The sequence below is a fragment of the Natrix helvetica genome, assembly GCF_964273705.1.
Source record: "Natrix helvetica genome assembly, chromosome: 5".
Taxonomy (NCBI): Eukaryota; Metazoa; Chordata; class Lepidosauria; order Squamata; family Natricidae; genus Natrix; species Natrix helvetica.
The window spans coordinates 15,866,742-15,885,937 of NC_138551.1; the positions used below are offsets into that span (position 1 = coordinate 15,866,742).

The following is a 19,196-nucleotide window of genomic DNA, read 5'->3' on the forward strand; positions in this document are numbered from 1 at the left end:
AAGGTGTCGCAATGCATAGCACCTAATTGGACAATCCTAATTTTTTACATAAGGGTGGCTCAGTGGCTAAGACACTAAGCTTGTCAATCAGAATGCTCTCTACGTGGGGCTCCCCTTGAGATGCACCCGGAGACTGCAACTGGTCCAGAATACGGCCGCGCGGGCAATCATGGGGAGAACGAGGTTCTCCCATATAACACCTCTCCTGCGCGAGCTGCACTGGCTCCCTGTGGTCTACCGGGTGCGCTTCAAGGTGTTAGTTACCATCTTCAAAGCGCTCCATGGCACAGGACCTAGCTATCTGTGGGATCGCATTCTGCCCCATACATCCCTGCGACCAATTCGCTCTCACAGAGAGGGACTCCTCTGGGTGCCGTCCACCAGGCACTGTCAGAGGGCGGCGCCCAGGAATAGGGCCTTCTCTGTGATGGGCCCAGCCCTCTGGAATGACCTCCCCCCAGATATCAGGACAACGACTGATCTCCGCTCCTTCCGCACGAAACTCAAGACCCACCTGTTCCGACTAGCCGGCCTGGCTTAACTAGAACTTTCTAACCTCCCTGGCAATTTTAATATTTTATACGTAAATTTTGGGGTTTTTAACTGATTTAATTGTTTTAATTTATTGTTATTTATTTGAACTTGACTGTTAAATATTGGTGTTACCTCCTCCATGCCACACTTGTATTTTGATTTAATTGTACGTCGCCCCGAGTCCCTTTGCGGAGAGGGGGCGACTGATAAATCGAAATAAATAATAAATAAAATAAATAAGAAGGATCAGCAATTTGCCAGTTGGAATCCCTAGTGAGCTCCCATTACTTGTCCCAGCTTCTGCCAACCTAGCAGTTTGAGAGCACATAAAAATGCAAGTAGAAAAATAGGGACCACTTTGGTGGGAAGGTAACAGCATTCTGTTTGCCTTCAGCGTTTAGTCATGTCGGCTACATGACCATGTAGATGTCTCTGGACAGCGCTGGCTCTTCAGCTTTGAAACGGAGATGAGCACTGCCTCTAGAGTCAGGAACGACTAGCACAGGGGTGGCGAACATGCGGCTCGCGAGCCGCATGCGGCTCCCGGCCAAAATAAATGAGGCTCTTTGCCTCTTATCATTATTTAGTATACTGTGGCTCGGATCGCGCGCTCCCTTTCGGAAGCTGGGGAGGTCCTTTGCAGGCAGCTAGAATGGGCCGCCTGCAAAGGACTTCCCCAGACTTGCTTTGAGGAGCACGGGGCGACTGAGGCTAGTTGTGAAGCCCCAAAGCCCCCACCGCCACCGGAAGAACTGCTGCCACCTCCTCCTCATCCTCCTCTAACAGGCAGCACTGCCGGATTTGCCGCCCGGCGCTGCGGCTGAGATGAAGCTGCCAAAGCTCCAGCCGGCATCTCCGTGCATGGCAGCAGCGCCTCCCCTCCGCTCGGAGCAGCTGAGCTCAGTCAGCGCTGGGTTACCCCTGCCCCCTCCTCCTCCTCCGCCGTGCTTTTGAGGAGCCATGAGGCTGCAGGAGCCAGTAGGAAGGCAGGGGGGAGCAGGGGAAAAAAAGCCTCATGGCTCCTCAAAAGCACGGAGGAGGGGGAGGGGGCAGAGGTAACCCAGCGCTGAGCTCAGGAGGAAATCTGGTGATTCTGTTGGAGGAGGAGGAGGAGGAGGAGGTAGCAGCAGTTATTCTGGTGGCAACTCGTACTCGTCGGCATCTTCAGCAGAAGCCCTGCCCACAATGAAGAAAGCAAAGATGGAGCAGATCCACGCAGATGACGTCGCTGCAACATGACTGGAGGAGGAATTCAGGGAGTTGAAGTCCACAAGTGTTAAAGCTGTCAGGTTTGAAGACCCCTGGGGGTTTTTTTCCCTAAAGGGTTAGGGGTGCAAGGGTCTTGTAACTTGACAGCTTTAAGAGTTGCGTGCTTCAAATGCCAGAGTTTCTGAGCCAACATTTTGGTTGCTAAGCAGGAGCGTTGTTAAGTGATACTGATATTATATAACACTTTGAATTAAGCGGGTACCTTGAAGAAACATAACTTTGAGTTTCAAATAATACTGATTTCGTTGTTGTCTTAGGTGACATCTGTGAAAAAAATTCGGGTGCTCAGGCATGAAAATGTGCTGCTCAAACACTATACTTTTCTGCTCACATCGAAAAAAAATTAGAGGGAACATTGCTTCCGGGTCTGTTTTGGCAGGTCACTGCGTGGTGTGGCTCTCTGACTCTCACAGTTTAAAATTTTGGCTCTTTTTGTCGAACTTGTTCGCCACCCCTGGACTAGCACATATGTGCAAGGGGAACCTTTACCTAATTCTTTACAAAGAATTCAGTATTTCAAAATCTGTGTCCTAAATCACAGAAACACACATACGCAACAGCTGAACAGGTCTACACATTTGCCACCAGCAATATAATCATTGTTTAAGGTCTAAAGTGGTTTATAATATTGCAGGCAAGCTGTGCTCAGAGCCTGGAGTTCAATCCTAAGGCCTTCAAGGTTGACTTTCATCCTTCCACGATCAGTATGAGGTTCCATATTGTTGGGGACAATGTATGCAAATAATGTTTATATTATAAACCACCCAGAGAATGCCGTAAAGCATTTTGTAAAGCATTATATAAGCCTAAACACTATTCGTATTACTCTATTCTCCGTTTTATGTAATTCCCTAATGTTGGGGTTTCCTTGTCTCTTTCCACAGATTTTGTTTTTGAACATTTGTCACTTTCACTGAGAGTGATTCTTGGTAGTTTAGGGTTTGCTATTCTTTCATAGTTTTTTGTCATTGTTAGATTGTTCTCTTGAATTTGTTTTCTTTTTTTATGCATATGACTGCAAACTGGTCTGGGACCTCTTTAATGTTAAATTTATTTTTAAAATGTCTTACTACTTCCCAATTTTGCAGCGTGTGGATGCTTAAGAGTGCATGCTATAGTAAATACAAGCCAGACATGAAAACCTCTAAATTGCCTCTTTTATCAGCGCCAGAAGTTAAAAAAAAAGAAAATCAGAATTCTATAACAGCTGCCTTCGGCTCTCCACACATTAAATAGAAAGCAACATGTAAAATCAAATGGTGTAAATGTAGATGCTAAATGAAACAAAATAAATAAACATAAATTAGCAAGGTCCAAGAGTGGAATCATTGATAACTGCTTTAAGGAAAATTTTGGGCACTAGAATGCACACAAATCAGTAATGTTTACCAAACTATCCATGCAAGAACTTCATAAAAATGATATTAGATTCTATGAAATGGTTGTTAGCAGGGGTGGGCTTCAAAAATTTCAGCAATGGGTTCCTTACTCCATGGCCATGGTGGGAGTGGCCTAGTTGGCCTCCTGCATCATGGAGGGAGGGAGGGCATTTTTGCCTTCCCCAGGCTCCAGAGGCTTTCCTTGAGCCTCTGGGAGGGTGAAAACTGCTCTCCGGGCTCCGGAGGCCTTCTAGGAGGCCCCTTTCTCCCCTCCGCAAGCCTCCATCTGGGCCCTGCACTTGCCTCACATCTAAAACAGACCACGTGGAGACTCCCAGGAGGGACCTGGTGGGGTGGCAGGGGTGGGGCGTGGTGGGACGGGCCATCCAGGTGTGGGATTTGGAGGCTCTTCGAATTGGCCACAATGTTAGCTACAGATTCTCACAAACCCGGGCGAACCCACCCCTGATTGTTAGCCTGAATGAAAAACAACCTCTTTTATTAATTGGATAGGCTTTTCCAAATCAGATCAAGATTTCCTAAACAGTTCTTATTTCTACTGGGAAAATTTGTCATTACCAAAAGCTCTTTCAGAAAGATTTTTCAGATAGATGCCTGTATAAGGAATTGGCAGAAAGGTGTTGAGTTTTTTTCTAAAATTCTCATCGCCTTAACTTCCATGGATATTTTACACTGAGATTTCTGTTTGTTGTCGTATCTTTTTCCCCCCAGCGGAAACTTGTGAACTCAGAAAATGGGGGATTTTCACTACTATTTTACTTCTTGAAGCTCACCTCAATATTTCTTAAATTCTTCAATTGAAACAAAACCTCCACTTTTCTCTCAAAAAAATTATTTAGTGATCAATCTAAATTGGGTGGGTGGGGGGAAATAGGTACTTCCTGCTAACTGACTGACCCAAGGCTTACCAAACAATTTGTAACTTGCCCTTAAGACCAACAATGCTTTGCTTTTCCCATAACATATGTTGAAATATTTGCAAATATTTAAATATTTGAATAATATTTTAATGACAATAAGGCCAACTGCACTGCCAATGGCATCATACACTTTTAAAGAAAAAAAAATCAACAATGACATTAAAAGTGACAATTTGTCTCCAACATGTCCACTGTGGCTGTTCTCCCATTTTCTATTTTCCCAAACTTGGTCCCCAATCTGAATATGTATGTATGTATGTATGTATGTATGTATGTATGTATGTGTATATAATAGATAGATAGATAGGTAGGTAGGTAGGTAGGTAGGTAGGTAGGTAGGTAGGTAGGTAGATAGATAGATAGATAGATAGATAGATAGATAGATAGATAGATAGATAGATGCATGCATTCATACATGCATACATACATACATATATATGCATACATACATATATACATTTTTATCAGTTTTACTAATTGTATTTCTATATTTTTGATTACTATAATAAAATATTAGTTGTCCAAATTAGTTCTTATAAACATTTAAGCAGCAGATAGATATGAGCTTTTTAAGGTTTCCTTATCTTTTAATAGTGAATTGAACAGGGCACTCAGCTATTTGCATTTTCTGAAGTTCATGTATCTGAATATGTGGCACTTGTTCATCATTATACAATAAATTTCTGAATATATTCAAAAGTGTGCCAACCGATATAGGTACCACAGGTTGCTATGACAACTGCTGGTAGTGAAATCTAGAATATTTATTTTCTCAATGTATATGCAGACATATACCTATCCACTTAAATGCACTACGTCTCTCCCCTATTGGGAGATAGATAGATAGATAGATAGATAGATGGATGGATGGATGGATGGATGGATGGATGGATGATAGATAGATAGATAGATAGATAGATAGATAGATAGATAGATAGATAGATGGATAGGGTCTGACTGACTGACTGATTTTTGCTATTGTGTGGATATCCATAATTTTGAAAATGTCATCAGAAGAAGCTGATAGTCGCTTGATGTATAAGTTACAGAAATGGAGTTAGGTGTATCAAAGACATATCCTTGACCACTTAATGAAATGTTTCCATTTATTTGTGCTTTGTCAAACAACTTAACTTGATTTTGTTCTTGAGTCTCATTGTATATATTTTTCTAAACAACAAAAACACCTTTTTTCTCAGTTCATCCAGAACAAAAAACCCACCCAGAGCCCAATGAAAAGACAGATTATGTGCTCTTGATAAAAAAAGAGAGATAATGCAAATGGTAATGGCTGAAATCCAAAGGATCAAGGTCAGTGCTGAATTTCAAATACTTGGCTCCACTTTAGTCACATTATATATTTCTATAACACTAATCACACTTCCACCTCTTCATGGCTTTCTATAATTCTTCTGCCAAATCACCCCATATTTAACAATCTTCTCCATTTCTAAAGCCCTCAGCTACAAAAAAAACAAAAAACAAAACAAAACAAAAAACAAAAAAAAACCTGTCCCTTATAATTCAGTGGAAGTGTTGCTCATGACATAAAAGATAATGTAATCAAAAGGACGTGCCCAAGGGTTGACATATTGTAGCGACAATAAAGTTATTCAATGCATCACAGTGATGGTTTAGTGAGAAGTTAGCTAAGACAGCCAAGGAAACTTTCAATTCATGGTTGTGTTCTGACATGAATATATTCCCAAGGACATCTTAAAACATGACCCTCCTGCCCTTGTCCATGAATACTGGAGTGAATTTGCACAAAACAGTCAACAACTGGGAAAGATTCTAGTGAGACAAACTAGGATCAAAGCAGTGACGTGCGGTGAGGTTTATGGCTGGTGAGGCTGGTGACATCATCAGGAAGGTGGGGAATGGGACCACGTGTGCTGGAGGCTCAGGCTGCCTCAGCCTCCAGCACACGTGATCCCATTCCCCACCTTCCTGAGCGTGCTCTGCCGGCTCGCGCTCCGCAGTCCTCGAAAGCGACTGGGGAATGACGAGAACCTTCCTCCCTCTGTTAGACTTTGCGCGCTCCTCGCGACTGCATATTGCAGTCACGAGGAGCGTGTGAAATCCAGCAGAGGCACTAAGGTTCTCAGCGTTCCCCAGTCACTTTCATGCCTTCGTCATCCGGGAGCGCTGACAACATTTCTGCCTCCGCCCTTCGCAGCTCCCGGGCGCGCACGGACGGAGGTAGCCAGAATGGCGCTGAGGCAGTCCGGCGGGCGAGCGACCGAGGATCAGGGTGCCTTGCTCGCTCTTTCATCCGCCTGGACCGCCTCGGCGTCGTGGTGGCTACATCTGTCTGGCCGCGCCCGGGAGCTGCGGAGGGCAGAGGCAGAAATGTTGTCGGCGCTCCCAGATGACGAAGGAACGAAAGCGACTGCGCTTTCCCTCCCATATTTGGGCATACCATGGGTTGTGACACTACACGCACGCGCTCATAAACACACACACACACCTCAACAACGGACACACAGCCAGCACCAATCAGCACCAATCTACCAATCATGATACAACCCCACATCCTATCAATCCACTTACTGAAACAAAGCCAGCACTCCACATACACACCAGTATTTATAGAAAGACGCGTGCTCCTGGGGAGGAAAGCTATGGCAAATCTAGACAGTATACTAAAAAGCAGAGACATCACCCTGCCAACAAAAGTGTGTATAGTCAAGGCTATGGTTTTCCCAGTTGCAATGTATGGCTATGAACATTGGACCATAAAAAAGGCTGAGCACCAAAGAATTGAGGCCTTTGAACTATGATGCTGGAGAAGACTCCTGTGAGTCCCTTGGACTGCAAGGTGGTCAAACCGGTCAGTCCTAGAGGAGATCAACCCTGGCTGCTCTTTAGAAGGCCAGATCATGAAGAGGAAACTCAAATACTTTGGCCACCTAATGAGAAGGAAGGTCTCACTGGAGAAGAGCCCAATTCCAATAGTGGAAAACTCTGTCATGCATAAACACATATGATTACTGTCTGAGAAAGACCTCCACATGCTTGAATTAAAATTTTAGGAAGCCACATCAGAATTTGAGAAGATACATACAACTCTGTTTTTCAAGAACTGGTGCTACATCTAAAGCATTTTGTTAAGTTTTCTGGCACAATCACCAAGGCATATTTTTAATAATCTGGGAACTTGTGAAAACTGAGTTTGCAAGAAACCATAAAGTAGTTCAAAGAAAAGCAGTTTTTCTTTCCCATTCTTTTTAACTCTTTAAAAAAGTTTAACTTATCAAAATAGTTACAAAATACCCTAGTGTAGAAATGAACATAGTAGGTCAGCCAACACTCCATATGTATCAAAGTTCGGGTAATTCTCTTGAGCATTTCTAAGAAAATGCAGCAGCACAATATCCTTCACCAGTGCAGTTCCTGACCTTCAGCTTATTAAACTCCACTTATAGAAACAAAACAAAATTAATAGAAGTTTAAATAGCGAATCCTATCCAGATCTGATAAAAAGATTCTTCTCTCACACATAAAGTTTATTCCCCTTGAAGAATACAGCTATCATTAAACTAATCGCATCCAAAGCTGTCAGTGTTTGCACAAGCTGTGCTTCCCTCTGGCATAATTAAAAGGTGAAAATGCCCCTTACCTCATACAATAAACTCTTGGCTCTTGAAAAAAAAGTGTCACAAAATCACGTTGAAACTATAGCTGGGAAAATCAAGGATAAAACTGGTGGCTTTCATTTATCTTCCTACCACCATAAATCATTACTCCCAGGATAAAATCAAGGTGGACGATTCAACTCATAGAGATCTAAATTGATTGACCCAAGCCCCTATGAATTAAAAAACTGCCAATGAAGCCAGCAGCAATGTCTAAGACCATCCTCACCCACACAGACAGGCAAGAGAACGGAATATAAACTCCTTACCAGCACTGATGATATTACCTAATTAGAGTAATGAAATATCTGCAAGAAAACAAGCAAGCCAGCCAGTGGTAGGTTTCACTTATTTTTACTACTGGTTTGCCTCGCATGCGCACCTTCCGCACATGCGCCTGGCCACCCACATATGTGCTTTGCTCGTGCTTGCACTTTCTGCGCATGGCTAAATAGGATGGCATAGCGTCGGGGTGGGTGAGCAGGCCCACCCATGATCTCCGCTACTGGGTCACCCAAACTGGTCCGAACCGGCTGAATACCATCTCTGAAGCAAACTCAGAGATGAGAATGGTAATTTGAAAATCAGATTAGAACTAAAAGACCAATGGGTGGAATTGGAGTGGTGGTTGTACCTGCAGATACAATTGTGTTTTGTGAAAGATATGAAAACATGGGTTTTTTTATAGAGAATTAATAACATTCGACAAGGTATTAATGGGGACGGATGACAAATTGAGAATTATTATTTATTGAATTATAAAATGGAAGAAGAACAAGTTAAAGAGATGAGCTTTGGGAGAGAAATTGACAATGGCCACATCATATAAGCAAAATCTTTATAAAATGTTGTATAGGTGGCATTTGCCCCCCGACAAGATTGGCCAAAATGTTTAGCAATATGTCCCCAAACTGTTGGAAATGTAAACAAATACCTGGCCCATATTACCACATGTGGTGGACCTGTACAAAGGAAAGGAAATTTTGGATACAAATGCATACGTGGTTAGAAAAAAATGACCAGATAACATATAGACTTTAAGCCAGAATTATTTTTACTAGGTATTACCATATTTTTTGGAGTATAAGTCGCACCGGAGTATAAAACGCAGCAAGGTTTTGAAGAGGAAATGTTTTTTAAAAAAAGTTTTGCACTCTGCGAACCTCCCTCCTTTTTTTGCGAAAACAGCCCTGTTTTTCCTCCCCAAAAGGCATAAATAGCCTTTAGGGAGCTTGCAGAATTCTCCTGGGAGATGGGGGGGGGGGCACAAACAAGCAAAAAATGGCCCATTTTTCATGAGAACAGGCCTGTTTTTCATTTTAAAAAGGGCATGGATCGCCTTTAGGAAGTTTATAGAGTGCCCCTGGTGGCTGGGGGGGGGGGGGAATTGAGCAAAAAATGGGCTGTGTTTTGCTCATTTCTGCCTTCCCCAGACCCCAGGAGCTCTCTAAAAGCTTCCTAGAGGCTATGCATGGCCATTTTGGTGAATGGGGTGGGGTTTTGCGAGGCAAAAAATGCTGTACGCAGTGTATAAGATGCACCCAGATTTTCAGCCTCTTTTCTGAGGGAAAAAGGTGTGTCTTATACTCCGAAAAATATGGTATATCAGATGGTTATGATAAAGAGACAATATACCGAATATTACACATCTTGACCGCCAGAAGAATTGTGTATGCACTGCAGTGGAGGAGACGATAAGGAAGATTCTAGTCCCTGCAGAAATGGACAGACTAATGCTAAAAATAAAAGATAAAGGAGATACAGAATACTATGCTACATGAGATAGTTAGAAATATGAGGTAGAAGTGGCAATGTGGAAGAATCAATTAGGTGGACATGGAAAGAGACATTACGTATGTATTAGAATGTAGGTATTAGAATGATAGATAAGTTGATATACTAGAATATGATGGTCATAAATTACTGCACAACACTAGCACTGTTTAAAATAGTATATATGTTATTTTGTTTTTACCTTTGTTTCGTGACAAGTGGAATGCCGGGACAATTACACTGTATTCAATATATTTATATGTAAATTATATATATATATATATATATATATATATATATATATATATATATATATATATATATATGTGTGTGTGTGTGTGTGTGTGTGTGTGTGTGTGTGTGTGTGTTTGTGTTACAACCCCTGGTATGCCCAAAAACAGCTTGAAATGGATCCATACTAGTCTCCCTTTATTTATTTATTTATCAGCACAAATACAACACACACACACACACACACACACACACACACACACACACACACACACACATATATATATATATATATATATATATATATATATATATATATATATATATATATATATAAAGTAAAAGAAAATGTCATTGATGTATGTAAAAGTGAAGGAGCTTTGATTAGAAAATCACAGACAAAATTTTGATTTTTGTTCTGTTTTGTTGATACACACACCACAAATGCCCTGTACCAATTTGAGCAAGCTAGATCTGAAAAAAAATGACCTCTCTTTCCACCCTCCTCACCATTAAAATGTTCATCTAAGACTTCTGTTCCACACGGCAATTAACTGCAAAATGACATTTCATTTTTCAAGATCTGTATTTTCCCACCCACACATGTAGATATATGTACACAGAGAGCCATGATACTTTCAATTCAGGTGACACTTTCATTGTTCCTAATTAGACAAATGCATCCAGAAATTAAAAACGACAAAGAGAAAATGGTACATTGAAAGTATTTTAAATAACATCAAAGGAAAATGACAGGCTTTCTTACTGAAAGTGTTGGGTGATAAAAGAGGACGACAGGAGAAGAAACAGACTAACAATCAGGTTTAGAGGCCTTGGCATAAAACATTTACTCCCCTTAGTGGGAATTGGTAGTCCCAAAGCTAGAGACCTGTGTGTGTGAACTGCGTTAATCATCTGGTATGAGCATTCACTGTTTACTCTGGAGACAAGAGCAAAGGGAATGGGTACAGCAAAGGAAACAGATGGGCAGTTCGCTAAAACCACTCTGCACTTGACTTGTAACCCTTGGAGAACACTAACAGAAGTGGATTCCTTAACCTTTGACAGAAACTAGGCATCTTTTATTTTGTTAATAAGGCAGCCCACGCTCCAGCTCATGTTATATAAAGGTTTCCCTCTCACATATGCGCTAGTCATTCCCGACTCTAGGGGCCGATGCTCATCTCTGTTTCAAAGCTGAAGAGCCAGCACTGTCCGAAAAGATCTCCGTGGTCATGTGGCCGGCATGACAAAATGCTGAATGCACACGGAGCACTGTTACCTTGCATTTTTTTACCTGCTTTCGAACTGCTAGGTTGGCAGAAGCTGGGACAAGTAATGGGAGCGCACTCCATTATGCAGTGCTAGGGATTTGAACCGCCGAACTGCCAACCTTTCTGATTGACAATAGCACTTAGACTTATATATCACTTCATAGTGCTTTACAGCCACCTTTAAGTGGTTTACAGAGTCATCATATTGCCACTAACAATCTGGGTCCTCATTTTACCCACCTCGGAAGGATGGAAGGCTGAGTCAACCTTGAGCCTGGTGAGATTCCATCTTCCAAACTGCTGGCAGCTGGTGATCAGTGGAAGTAGCCTGGAGTATGCATTCTAACCACTGCACCACCTTGGCTCTTATCAATAGATGATTGCTATATTATAAAGATCCAGTGCCTCTTCTTCCTTCCTCCCTCCCTCCCTCCCTCCCACTCTCCTTTCCTGCCTCCATTCTTCTCAATCCCATCCCTCTCCTTCCTTCCTTCCTTCCTTCCTTCCTTCCTTCCTTCCTTCCTTCCTTCCTTCCTTCCTTCCTTCCTTCCTTCCTAGGGCTTCTTGAGGGCTTCGGAATAGTTTTCATTAAACATTAATCCCGTGTGGAACTATACAATAAAAATTCAATGAACAAACACATTATAAATCAAGTGCTCTATGTCAACATTTACTGATCTCAAAAAGTGTTAATATTTGGATGGGGGACTAGTGAGAAAACACTGGGCTATAAAGCTAGACTCAGTTGTTATTTTTAAAAAAACCTGATAGAAGGCAATGGCAAGCCCCTTCTGAAATGTCATCAAGAAAACTTTGTGATGGTATCAATTGTGCTGGTTCAGCAAAGGAAAAGCATTATAATGCTTCTATGAAAACTCTTCTCTATCCCCATAGGTCAGGGTGGGGCCATGTTCATCACGCACAGGCCATGCCCACCCCAGATCTGCAAACACAAAAAAAGATCATTATATGTCACATGACTATATTCATACACACACATACACGGGAACACACACACACACACACACAAATATATATATATAGATATGTATGTATGTATGTATGTATGTATGTATGTATGTATGTAAAGGTTTCCCTCACACATATGTACTAGTCATTCCCGACTCTAGGGGGCGGTGCTCATATCCATTTCAAAGCCGAAGAGCCAGTGCTGTCTGAAGACGTCTCCATGGTCATGTGGCCAGCATAACAAAACGCCGAAGTCACACGGAACCCTGTTACCTTACCTGCCTAATTTATTATTGAACAAATTTAAATAGGCACTCAACTCACACAGAAGTATGTCTGAGGACTTTTTTTTCAAAAAAAATCCACCATATAATAAAAATCCAAACAAACTCCATCCCTCAATCAGTAGCATGAGTTGTCTTGGGGAGGAAGGGTAGATTCTTATAAAATTTCCTCCTTCCCAATGCAAGGATGTGCCACCACTTTTCTCCAAAATATATTTTAATGGATTAAAAGAAGTCCAAAGGTTTTGAAGAATAAGTATGTTATATGTTGGGATATTGCTCTTTTTTGCTCTTTTGGTCCAGTTGCAATTGGTATTTTTCCTCCTTGGTTTTTATCCTATTACTGCCTACCAGAGGTGGTATTCAGCAGGTTCTGATCAGTTCTGGAGAACTGGTAGCGGAAATTTTGAGTAGTTCAGAGAACCAGTAAATAACACCTCTGACTGGCCCCGCCCCCATCTATTCTCTGCCTCGCGAGTCCCAGCTGATCAGCAAGAAACGGGGATTTTACAGTATCCTTCCACTGCCACGCCCACCAATCCATGCCACACCCACCATGCCATGCGCACAGAACCAGTAGTAAAAAAATATGAACTCCATCACTGGTTTCTACCTTGTATTAAAGATGAAAAAAATGACTCCAATTTCTTCTCAGATGACAAAAACAACTCTGATGGAAAAATGGGACCCTCGGTAGCAAGCACAGATTTATTTATTTTTTATCAGCTGCAACCTTTGTGGGAAGAGCCACAGCCTAGAACTACCCTTTAGCAAATATGCAAATCGGGGGGGGGGGGACCCTAACATCTACCAATTTGTTTCTGCTTTATCTATATTACAGAAACTCCTCTGACTTGTGTTATTTCCTGCTGATTTACACCAGTAAGGAGAGATTTAGTTTGAGTGTTTATAATGAAAGAAATAGGCTAATAAAATATTTAGAAACTGAGTGACTACATTTACAGTTAAAAGAGAATTTTAAAAGCTACCTTAGGAATGAAGATAGTTACCATAGCATCAACAATTTTCCCCCCATTTCTGAAGCTTGTCAAACACCGTGTTTAAATAACAGCAAATAGTGGCTTACAAGAGTTGATATATTTAGAGAGATTCAAGAGGAATTAAAAACTATTAAGAAAGCTCCCTTGTACCCATTGTAAACGTACCACATTGTTTCAATGTTTTATTTATGAACAGGGACATTATTAAAAGTAAAAGATCTCCAATAGCCTATAAAAGTAATGCTGTTATGAGATTAAATGTCAGGCAAATGGCATGGAAAATGGAAAAAAATAATATTCCAATCATTATAAAACAGAAGTAATCTTAGTAGCTTTATAACTTCAAAGTAGCTGTGTAAACAACCATGTTTATTATATTAAAGCAAGCACATTTCTCCCATTTCAAATGCAAGCCTTGATTGGCATTGTTCTCCATTTATGAATATCCCCCTTTTCAAGCAAAGCTTTGAAATGCTACTAATCATATTTAATATCCATTTATTCAGAACATCCATTTATTTTAGCACAGAAAATTTGTCAACAAATGCAAAATATACAGATGTGTGGGAACTGCATCCTGGCAGAACAGGTGAGAACGTGCTGTCCCGAGACATATTGTATGGTGGCAGGTATGAGAAAGTTCAGGTGATCAATATTAGCATCCAGGTGTGTTGGGCTGCACAGCTCACTGGGGTAATTTAGATGCCGTCCAAATGTGAAAAGCCAATTAGCACTGGGCCAGAAGGGCAGTTTTCACCATGAATAACCCTGTGTTCCTTCTGGGTTAATCTAGCTCTCCCAGTCAGGTCTGCAGTGAAAAATACAGCACAGAAGGTTAACTCTCTTCTTAGTTGCCGCTATAAGGTGGCCAAGCAAAATTTAATTTTGCTAGAAATTTTTCTTTTCGACTATTTTCAACTCCAGACATGGTATGTAAAGCGAACCAAAAAGGTTGTGAGAGGTGGGAAGGATGTCTCCCTGCAGTCCACTAATAGTGGCTTTGACAACGAGTGGTCCACCACTGATTGTTATTTATTCACTAGCTGATAACTCGGCACTGCCTGGGTATTTATTTATCCCATCCCTCCTTCCATGAATGTCTCCGCAATTTCTAATGTTGGATTTTCCCCCTTACCAGAGGGAGCCCCCTTGTGGATCCGTTACCATGGCAATTCCACAGCGCTGTACAGTGGAAACCATCTATTTATCTATTTCAATTATTTCATTGATTTATTTTTTATTTCATCAAGCGTGAATTAGATAACAGATGTAAGTGTAAACATGATTATGAATGCAGGAAATGAATATGAATACATGGAAACATTAGGACTGGGACGGTAGGCACGCTGGTGCGCTTATGGACACCCCTTAAAGATTTCTTAAGAATGGCGGGAGGTCAACAGTAAACAGTCTAAGGTTACGGTTTTGGAGGTTTGGGGAAGAAACCACAGTGTCAAATAGTGCATTCCAGGCATTGACAACTTGGTTACGGAAGTCGTATTTTCTGCAATCAAGTTTGGAATGGTTTATCATAATTTTGTATCTATTATGTGCTCGTGTGTTGCTGTGGTTGAAGCTGAAGTATTCATTGATAGGTAAGGACATTGTAGCAGATAATTTTATGTACTACGCTTAGGTCGGATCGAAGACAGTGAAGTTCTAATTTGTCTAGGCCCAAAATTTCAAGGCTGGTGGCATGAGGTGTTCTGTTGTCAGCAGAGGCGTGGAGGAGTCTTTTCATGAAATATCTCTGGACTCATTCGATTGTATTTATATCTGATATGCAGTGCTGGTTCCAGACAGATGAGCTGTATTTGAGAATTGATCTAGCAAATGTTTTGTATGACCTAGTTTGCAGTTCAATATTACTGGAGAAGAGGCTATGCAAGATTAGGTTAACAACTCTTTTTTTAAAAAAAAAAAATTATTCTTTATTTTCAAAACAAACACGATACAAAGAATGTTCCTTCTTTATATACTGTAGAAAGTGTATCAGTTGGTTACAAAAGATTTTCTCTTCCACAGTCATTAACCATAATTCATATTAACTCAAGTATTTTAACTCAGATATTTATACATGTTACCATCATCATATCTCCATTTTCATTTGACTATAATTGTTTAAACGTCCATCATAAAATATACCAAGATTCCAGTAGCAAAACAGTCTCATGTCTTCTGCCATTTGTGGTATCAATCCTCTAATCATCTCCTTCATCAAATTTGTATGGACTCCTCTTAGCAACTCATTGCTTATAAAATATCTCATGTAATTTTGATGCCCTTCTTCTGTTTCCTTAATCAGCTTATTTTTAATTGTCAGTAGTATTATCAATGATGTCGCTAATAAAATTTCTCTCTTTAAATCCATAAATTCTTTTGTTTTCTCTGCTTCTGTATCTTGCCATCTGGGATAGAGTTCCCCTCCATTTAATTCCTCTTTCAGTATTCCACTCTTTCCATCACCAGACACAAACCAATCATGATAAATATCAGCAGATTTAATTTCTTTATGGTCATTTTCCTCTTTGGTTTTTAGGATTCTAACCTCCACTTTTTCCACTTGATAAAAATCTCCAATGTCATCATATTTTACTGTTAGATGCTCTAAGCCTTCCAACTTCTTCTCCGTCTTCTCAAATGTGTTTGATAATTTCTGAATTTCTAAGAATATCTTTTGCAGGCTTAAAGTTTCTTTCTGCTGTTGAAGTTGTGCCATTATCTCAAGCTAACAAACTGCTGGAAGGTTTTTACAAGATTAAGCATAAATTCACAATAAAGTTTTATTTTCACTTTTCTCTGGTTAAAGATATACTTCAAAGGGACATCTGTATGCTTTTCTTCTTATCATTCTCTATAAACAAGCAGTGAGACCTTGGAGTGCCAAGCCAGGATAATCAGTAAAGAAAGTAAAAGTAAAAGTAAAAATTAATTTTAAGTTTTTTATAGGCAGTCTCTTTTAAAATGGTAAAAATTCCTCACCAGCTGGAAACATTTTCTCTTTCCGTATCCTTCCATTTTGGAGCCGCCCTGACTTCATCAGCCTTGGCTGGATTTTTTGTCGATGGCTTGAAGAACTTCTCTTGCATCGATCAGGGACTTTGTGATGTCCCTGAGATCAGCAAGACGTATTCTTCCTGTTCACCATCTCTACGGGACGGTTTAGGTCTGATTGGACCACCCAGCAGCAAACGTATCAGCTGCAGTCTCGGAGCATCAAGACCGCACATCCGTATCGTCGCAACGTTGGATCCTCCCTGGTTAACAACTCTTAATGCCTTTTTGGCAATGCTCTTACAGTGAGCTCTGGCACTGGATGAGTACTCCAAGGTCCTTGGCAGAGTTGGGGTTGTCTAGAAGGTCATATCCGCCCAGCTTGTATTTTGTGTTTCTTATTTTTTTTGGGACAATGTGTAAGACAGAGCATTTGTTGGTTGAACAAATAATATTAATAAACAAATAACGGTGGAACCCGTTTAAGGCAAAGCAGGCTCTTAACAGAACACATAGAGCACGGGGTGTTAGGGGTGTCTTTCCCCACCACCACCACCACAGTATATGTTTCCAGGGGGTAAGTAGGTACCACATATACTCTACCTGTGCATTTTGTTTTTCTTGCCTAAATGTAGAACCTTACTTTTTTCACCATTGAATTTCATTTGTGGAAAATGTGGAAATGAGATGAGTGGACTCTCCACATATCATAATTGATTTAAATAAGTAAACACACAAACAAGATCAGAAATAAATGACCTGCAGTGATCAAATTTATATTTTGCATTACTTTCATAACAGATGTGCATGCCACAGACCACTCTTCTCTGAACTTGGCAATTTTGAGATGTATCAACTTCAGCTCTCAAAATTTCCCAGCCAAAAATGCTGGCTAGGGAATTCAGGAAGTTGAAGTTCACACATTTTAAAATTGCCAAATGTGAAAAACACTTGTCTTCTTTTAGACTTTGCTAATAATTATAGATTATGGCTTGCCCAAGAAAATAGAACTACATGGACTCTTTCCCCCCACCTTAATATTATTTGTTTATTAAAATTTAAATGAAAGTAATTGCAAGAGACAGAATTATCTCATGTTAATCCACCATCTGGCAGATTATATAAACACCTCAATTATTTGGGCTGGAGTTTATTTGGCAAATCCACAATGCCATTATTTTCCTGAGCACATATTAAAGTGATTTCCTTTTGATATCAAAGTCATCGCAGTACTAAAACTATTCTAAAGTGCAAAGACAGAGGCAGCAATGCTCAGCTCTCAAGCAATTCGGGGTATATTTATGGAAAGTTTATTGAGCTGCATTTAAGTGCCACCCCCACCCCCAAATAAATGATCTACAAAAAACTATTATTAGATTGAAATATCATTGTGGATAACCTTACATGTACCAGAGGTTGCAAATGGGCTGGATTTTCACAATGCAGTAGATGTAATGTTAGGGGATTATTTCAAGCCACCATGGTTTGCCATTTATTGTAACCTTGGCTCAGGCTAATAAGAGTGAATATGTGGTTTGTTAATAGTTTTTAAAATTAAAGTGTGATATAATTCTGTACTATGCCTTTAACCCAACTACAGACAAAAGATAGGAAAAACGATCAAGGAATTGTCCATTCAAATGAACATTACGTATTTATCCCCAAGATCAAAATAGCTATCTTGCAATATTTGAGGATCTATCACAGAAAAGAGGGGTGTCAACCTACTCTCCAAAGCACCTGAGGACAGGCCCAGAAGTAATGGATGGAAATTTATCAAGGAGAGATCCAATGTAGAACTAAGGATAAATTTCCAGTCTGTGACAACAAATAACCAGTGATGTAGCTTGCCTCTAGAATTTGTGGGTACTCCACCACTGGAGATTTTTAAGAAGAGATTAGATGGTGATTTGTCCACAATTGTATTGGGTCACCTGCTTGAACAGGGGTTTGGAGAAGAGGACCTCCAAGATATCTTCCAACTCTGTTCCTTCTGGATTATGCAAAATCAAAGGTGGTGATTGTTAGGAATGTAAGCTAACAGTTGGGTTAGCAATATATAAACCAGGATGGTAGTACTGTAGCTTTAAGTACTGCTGTAATGTGATTGGTTGCTGGTATGTCTCAAGCAGCTATAAGAGGGAGCCAGAATGAGGGTTAGCTCTCTGTTTGTTAGATGCTGATCGTGGATACTGCTTGATATTGCTTGTGAGTTACTGTGTTTTGCTACTGTTAGCCTTAACTGATTATAATATACTGGACTGTGTTCGAAAGATCATTCCTTAACTGAGAACATTGATAACTGACTGACTGAACCATGTATGACTTGGACTGTTAACCGGACTTGAATACCTCTATATTTCCACACAGTAAACTACTATATTTTATACTATTCGGTGTCCCTGTATGCTGGTTTGTGCGTGTTCTTCCATACCACTCTCATTACACTTCTCTGCACACTTACAATACAATACAATACAATAGTAGAGTTGGAAGGGACCTTGGAGGTCTTCTAGTCCAACCCCCTGCCTAGGCAGGAAACCCTATACCGTTTCAGACAGATGGCTATCCAACATCTTCTTAAAGACTTCCAGTGTTGGGGCATTCACAACTTCTGGAGGCAAGCTGTGCCACTGATTAATTGTTCTAACTGTCAGGAAGTTTCTCCTCAGTTCTAAGTTGCTTCTCTCCTTGATTAGTTTCCACCCATTACTTCTTGTTCTACCCTCAGGTGCCTTGGAGAATAGTTTGACTCCCTCTTCTTTGTGGCAACCCCTGAGATATTGGAACACTGCTATCATGTCTCCCCTAGTCCTTCTTTCTCTTAAGCTAGACATATCTAGTTCCTGCAACCGTTCTTCATATGTTTTAGTCTCCAGTCCCCTAATCATCTTTGTTGCTCTTCTCTG

General features: G+C 40.6%; 1 protein-coding gene across 6 annotated transcripts in view; it reads right to left on the reverse strand.

The window, feature by feature from the left end:
- Positions 1 to 19,196, reverse strand: part of NAALADL2 (N-acetylated alpha-linked acidic dipeptidase like 2) — a 706,416-nt gene that overhangs the window by 492,765 nt on the left and 194,455 nt on the right. The window contains exon 1 of one of the 6 annotated variants that reach the window (XM_081953460.1): positions 18,222 to 18,301. The exons of 4 other annotated variants lie outside the window; for them this stretch is intronic. The gene's annotated coding sequence lies outside the window, so the exon portion shown is untranslated. Of the gene's footprint in view, positions 1 to 17,691; positions 17,721 to 18,221; positions 18,302 to 19,196 lie in introns of those variants that run through there. One more of the 6 variants, XM_081953459.1, reaches the window with a different exon arrangement.